The following is a 7065-nucleotide window of genomic DNA, read 5'->3' as shown; positions in this document are numbered from 1 at the left end:
CTGGAAAGCCTGTCTGGAGTACAGGTGGGGGTGGGGTGGGATGGAGGGAGATTTGGGACATTGGTGGTGGGAATGTTGCACTGGTGAAGGGAGCGTTCTTTACATGACTGAAACCTAATCACAATCATATATGTAATCAAGATATTTAAATAAAGAAAAAAAAGAAATATGCCCCCCAAAAAAGAAATATATAATTACTTGTCTCACATTTTATTATGTTCTTATTATGCCAAAATAATCATCTTTTATATTATTTAGCATGTGCCCAATGTATCCAAGGTGCTGGAGAGCTGAGTTGCTCAATTCTTTATGAAAGTATGGAGCACCTGGGATCTTGCTATAACAAAGGTTCTGACTCAAGAATTCAAGAGCTAATCTACATTTCTAACTAACCCTTACCTCCTGTAGATGTTGATGATCTACAGAATGCACTTTCAGAAGTTCTAATGGATGCAAAACAAATGAAAATCTAGTCTCTCACTCTTATGGAGCTCACAATTTCAAAGGAAGTACAACCAAAGCCTCACATGTAAGGCAGCAAAGAGAAAGCAGTGAAAAGAATGCTGCAAGTCCAGGCCTGCGAGGTGGCCCTGCAAGCGCTAGCCAAGGAAGGACCACAGTTCGATCCCCTGGCGTCCCATATAATCCCCTGAAACCAGGGGCAATTTCTTGCTCTTAGCCAGGAGTAACCCCTGAGCATCAAATGGGTGTGCCCCCCCCAAAAAAAAGAATGCTGCAAGTCTTAGGAGAAAATGTGTGACAAGAAAAAATTTCCATAACACATTTATTAAAAAGCAATGTAAGGAAAATTAATTATGATCTAACAAATTTTTGGTCCTTTCCTGTTTATTTTCTCAGCAGTAATAAGAGAGATCTGCTTTTGTTTATACCAACATGCTTCTGCTTTCTTATTAAAAAAAGAAACACAGATAGTAAGATGTCCCTAGATCAGGAAACTGGAGAATGCTTCCCTGTGTTCTGTGAAAATCACCTTCTGAATTGGGTATGTATTCAGCACGATAATGCAAGAGCAGTGACAATCTCTGGTTCCCAGGTTCTTCAAAAAATAGTAATGTTCAGACTCAATTGAAAGATGTGAAGAGTATATTGAAGTAGAAGAGCAGCTTAGTATATTACTTGCCAGGAGGATCTTAGTATGCTACTAAATTAAGTATGGCTTTTGTGATTTTTTAATAGAAATATTGAGTCTAAAATACAAAATCATGAAATCTGCTACAGTTCACTGTGCATAAATAAAACTTTTCTTTATCTAGTCATCTGTTCTTGGATAGTTGGATTATTGTTTGATTTTGGCTATTATTAATAGTGTTTTAATGAACACAGAAGTACAAATATCTTTTTTTCAAATGAATTTTGGGAGGGGCTGTAAAGTAGCACAACAGTAGGGTGTTTGTCTTGCACGCTCCAACCTCTAATGGATAGTGATTTCATCCCCTGGGGTTTCATATGGTCCCCCAAATCAGGAAGATTTCTGAGCTCCAAACCAGGAGTAGCCTCTGAGCGTGACAGTGTGTGGTCCAAAAACCAAGAGAGAGAGAGAGAGAGAGAGAGAGAGAGAGAGAGAGAGAGAGAGAGAGAGAGAGAGAGAGAGAGAGAGAGAGAGAGAGAGAGAGAGAGAGAGAGAGAGAGAGAGAGAGAGAGAGAGAGAGAGAGAGAGAATTTGGGGAACCTTGGAGTTGATACAAGTAGAAAAGTTATTGGGCCATATGGAGTCTCAATTAGTTTATTGACATTTGTCCACATTACTTTTCAAAAAGTACATTCTCACAACAGTGGATGTGGATTCCTTTGTCCCTTCATCATGCCAACACTATTTATTTATTGTTTTGGGGTGACACCCAGTAATGCTCAGGATTTACTCCTAGTTCTGCACTCAGGATCAGTCCTGGTTGGCTTGAGGGACTCATATAGATCAGCAAGTGCCCTACTTAAAAACTATTTTTCAGGCCTAACACTAGTTTTTTGTTGTTGTTGTTGTTTTGTTTTGTTTTGTTTTGTTGCTATTTTTGATGTATGTCAGTCTCACTAGTAAGAGGTAATATCTTGTAGTTCTTTTAAGTTTATTTTTCTGATGTTTAGTGATACAGAATAGTTTTTCTATACCTACTAATCAATTTTATGCCTTCTTTGAGTTTCTATTTATCACTTCTATTTTTTAATGGCAATGATATTTTTTCTTCCTAAGTCTTCCTAAGTTTTCCATATAGCTATTAACTTTTGTTAATGAATGATGGGCAAATATTCTCTCCTAGTCTGTGGGGTGGGTCTTTTTTATTTCTGTCATACTTTCTTTCAAAATACAAATGCTTCTTAATTTTATGTAGTAATATTTGCTTTTCTTTTCTTTTGCTGGGATAATAAAATTGAATAATCAAAGATATCTCTACAGTAAATACCAGAAGGGTCTGCTTATGGTTTTCTCAATATAATTTATGGATTTTATATCTGATATGAGGTCCAGTTTAAGTTTACATTTTGCAAAATGCAATATAGGGGTTTGATTTTATTTTTTAACATATGACTGACTAGCTTTCCCCACCACCACTTTTTAAAAAGACTTCCCTCACTCCATTTCAGATTCTTAACTCCTTTGGAAAAGATAACATAACCATATACCTGAGGATCTGTCTTAGACTTTCAGTTTTTTTCCCCATTGGTCTAGAATCTGTCCTTATTCCTATACCATACTGTCTTGATTACTATAATTTTCTATATAATTTTAAAAAGTTGGAGGGGAAAAGCCTCTAATTTTTTTTCTGCTGATTGTCAATACTAATTTGGAGAGGTTTTTAACGCCATATAAATTTCAGTATAATTTGGTCTGTCTTTAAATATATAAATATATTATAAATTTTTTTACAGGAACTGAATTAAATCAGAATAGTGCTTTGGTAGGATTACCATTTTGACAATATTAATGCTTCCAGTCCATAAATATACAATGTATTTTCATTTACATATATCTTCTTTTATTTATTTTTTCAGTGAGTTATAGTTTCATTTATATCTTTGACCTGTTTTATTAAGTTTCTTTGATTTTGTGCTTGATTTTTGAGGTAAAGTTGTGAATAATTATTTTAAAAAACTTGATTGAGGGGCCAGAGAGATAGCATGGAGGTAAGGCATTTGCCTTGCATGCAGGTCGGTGGTTCAAATCCCAGCATCCCATATGGTCCTCCGAGCCTGCCACGAGCTATTTCAGAGCATAGAGCCAGGAGTAACCCCTGAGCGCTGCCAGGTGTGACCCAAAAACCAAAACAAAAACAAAACAAAAAAATACTTGATTGATTGAATTGTTTTTGGGCCTCACCCAGTGGCCCTGCACTCAGGGGTCTGGTTCTGCACTCAGAAATTGCCCCTGGCAGGCTGCAGGACCATGTGGGATACTGTGAATCAAACTGGGTCCTTCCTGGGTCGGCCACATGCAAGGAAAATGCCCTAACCTGTTCCATCTCTCTGGCCCACACGTGAATAGATATTTTTAAAAAATTGTTCTTTCATAGTTTGCACCACAGATTTCTGCATAAATTTGTAGCATTTCATACAACTATTCAAGTTTAATGTTTTTAGGAATTTTTTAAGACTAGGATTATCTAAGGATAGTATTATGCCTTCTGCAAAAAGTGATAGGGTGCCTTCTTTCTCAATCTTAGAAACTTAGTATCTCTTTTTTGCTTAATTGTGATGACAAGGATTTTCAATAGTATATTGAGTGATAGTGATGAATATGGGAAACCTTACTTCGTGGCTAATCCTGGAGAGAAGATATTTTCAATGTTTCATGATTCAGTATGATATTAGTTGTGGGTTTGTGGTAAATGACTTGAAATATATTGAGGAATATTCCTTCTATTACCCCTCCCAATTTTTTTCTGTTTTGTTTTGTTTTGTTTTGGTGTATACTCAGCTGTTCTCAGGACTAACTCCTAGCTCTGCTTTCAGAGAATAATCTTGGGGAAGCTCCTGAGAATATATGAGATGTATTTTTTGTCCACAATTCACAGTACAGACCAGGCAAAGGGCCTGGGTTGAGATGTATATGGGGTGCATTTACTGTACCTCCTTTTTCTATACAGTCACCAGTGCAACATTCCCATGACCAATATCCCAAGTGTCCTTCCTCCCCACCTCACACCGGCATGTACTCTAGACGGCTTTCTAGTAATAGTAGTATATGAGATGTAAAGGATTAAATCCTGATAGGCTGTGAGCAAGGCAAATGCCCTACTATATTTCTAGCTCCATATTCCATTTTCCTGAAAAAAATTTTTTTTTGGTTTTTGGGCCAAACCCAGCAGCACTCAGGGTTTTCTCCTGGATCTGCACTCAGAATTCACTCCTGTCAGGCTCAAGGGACCATATGGGATGCTGAGGATCAAACCTGGGTCTGTTCCGGGTAGGACACATGCAAGACAAATGCTCTCTCACTGTGCTATCACTCGAGCCCCTTCCTGAGAATTATCACATAGATAATTTCTTATAATTATATGAGATGTTACATTGATGGACTTGAAAATATTAAATTATCCTTGCATTTATGGAATAAATCCTATTTGGTAATTGTGTGTGATATTTTTATGTGCTGTTACATTTGGTTTACTAGTATTTTATTAATTATCTTTATATAGACTTCTCAGGGATATAGGTCTATAGTATAGTTTTTTGGTGTTATCTCTCTGCTTTTGGTATCAGTGTAATGTTTACCTAACGTAAACTTTTTGAGAACGTACTTGTTTCCTTGACTTTTTGCAAGAGCCTAATAAAGATTGGAAGTAGGTTTTCTTAATTGATTAATCAATGATATAATTTTAAACATATGCCTTTATAGCTTTTCAATGATTTCATACGACTATAGGAATAAACTGCAAAGCTTATACTCTCCTCTGAAGACACACCAAGATTTTACTCTCAGAACATTTGCTTATAAGAAAAATATTCAACAGCCAAACTGGCAAGCAGACAATGAGGAGTGATCAATCATCTCTGAAAGAGTTTTCTATAAATTTCATGGAAATATTCTTCTCAAAATAATATTCTATCCATGTTGCTTCCTTTTCTGTTTCATATGGATGATATTTTAGTGAAAGGATTGTACACTATAGAAGAAACTATGGGCATTGAAAGACCACCAATAAGCCTGATAAGGCTTTTTACATGCAGCATTTAAGTCCATAAATAATGAGAGAGGACTGTACAGTGAAGTGCCAGACCGGAAGTAGGCCAAGAATAGCCACACTTCTTTTTATATTAATATCTTTATTTAAACACCTTGATTACAAATACAATTATAGTTGGGTTTCAGTCATGTAAAGAACACCCCCCCACCCTTTCATTGGTGTAACATTCTCAGCATCAATGGACATTTGGGAAATTGATGAAGCCACACTTCTTATATTGAGAAGGCTCCCAGAAAATTTTTTCTCCCAGGATTAAAAATAATTTACTGCTACAACAAGGTAAGTGCAGTCCCACCCCACCCCACCACCAAGCCAGACTGATGCAATGAAATGAAAATAGCTGCTCTGTTCTGCTTAGTTCCATGGTCACACATTTCTCCAGTCAATAAACCCCAGTGCAGCATAAAAAGCATCACATAGCAAAGGTCACAATGGGGGAAACCACACCTAACAATACCATGCTTAGAGATTAAAGATGGTAATTCTGAAGACCCAACAAATACCTGCCACTTATATAGTATCTCTGATAAGAACCTTAAAGGGAAAATGTGGAGAATATTCAAAACTCAAAGAAATCATGAAATGAACCAAACTATAAATAAGGCTCAAGAGGATATGAGACTAGAAATGAGAAAACTTAAAATAGAAATAACAGGACCAAAAAACTTGGCAGGAAAAATGAAAAACTCACTGGAAGTAGAATAACAACTGCTGAGGACAGAATAAGTGAGACAGAAAATGAACTGCATAGCACCTCCAAGAGGTTGGAAAAGAGGCTTAAAATAAACAAATAAAAAATGAAAAATTTCTTCAAAACAAGTGAAAAGAATACAATAGAATTCTGGGATAAATTCAATAAAAACAACATAAGAATCATTGATGACCCAGAGACCCATGAAGAAAAACCCCATAAAGAATCAACTATCAAGGTCATCATTGTTGAAAAGTTTCCAGTGCTAAAGAATGCAGGCAACCACATCCTAGATGTCAAAGAGTACCAGCTGAAAGAGATCCAAAGAAAAGCACCCCAAGGCACATCCTAGTAACAATGATGAAAACCACAGATATAGAATACTGAAAGCAGCAAGATTAAAAAAGAGAAATTACATACAAAGAAGCATCCTTAAGATTTACAGCAGATTTATCACAAACAACCCTCCAGGCCCAAAGATGGTGGTGGGATATAATGACAAAACTCAACAAAATAAATGTTTTTCCAAGAATTCTTACTTCACCCAAGCAGGTTTTCATTCAGGTTTGAAGGAAGGATACATAGCTTCACATATAAACGCAGCATAGATACTTTACAACTCAAAACTAACCTTAAAAGATTAACTGAAGGGTCTACTTAGGCAAGCAGACCCAACAAATACAAAACTCCTGTGAAAAAATGGCATAAGTACCATGACAATCATCTCTCTCGATGTCAATAGACCAGTTGTACTAATTAAGAGGCACAGAGTGGCAAAACAGATCAAAATTTGAATCCAACATTTGCTGCCTTCAAGAAACACATCTGAAGTCAAAAGAAACATATGTAGACTCAAAGTCAAAAGTTGAACAGATGAATGGCTACAGAAACTGTGGTACATATACACAATGGAATATTATGCAGCTGTCAGGAGAGATGAAGTCATGAAATTTTCCTATACATGGATGTACATGGAATCTATTATGCTGAGTGAAATAAATCAGAGAGAGAGAAAGACGCAGAATGGTCTCACTCATCTATGGGTTTTAAGAAAAATGAAAGACATTTTTGCAATAATAATTTTCAGGCACAAAAGAGAAAAAAGCTGGAAGTTCCAGCTCACCTCATGAAGCTCACCGCAAACAGGAATGAGTTTAGTTAGAGAAATAACTACGT

At 36.3% G+C, this 7065-nt stretch overlaps 1 non-coding gene across 1 annotated transcript; it reads right to left on the bottom strand.

Moving 5' to 3' along the window:
• Positions 1-4004: 4004 nt before the first annotated feature.
• Positions 4005-4138, bottom strand: LOC126032773 (small nucleolar RNA SNORA51). The gene has a single exon (XR_007503975.1). It is a non-coding gene; the product is annotated as a small nucleolar RNA SNORA51 (small nucleolar RNA).
• Between the last annotated feature and the right edge of the window lie 2927 nt (positions 4139-7065).

This window comes from Suncus etruscus, chromosome 16 (assembly GCF_024139225.1).
Source record: "Suncus etruscus isolate mSunEtr1 chromosome 16, mSunEtr1.pri.cur, whole genome shotgun sequence".
NCBI classification, from domain to species: domain Eukaryota; kingdom Metazoa; phylum Chordata; class Mammalia; order Eulipotyphla; family Soricidae; genus Suncus; species Suncus etruscus.
The sequence above is the reverse complement of the archived record's forward strand: the minus strand, read 5'-3'. Positions and strand labels throughout refer to the sequence as shown.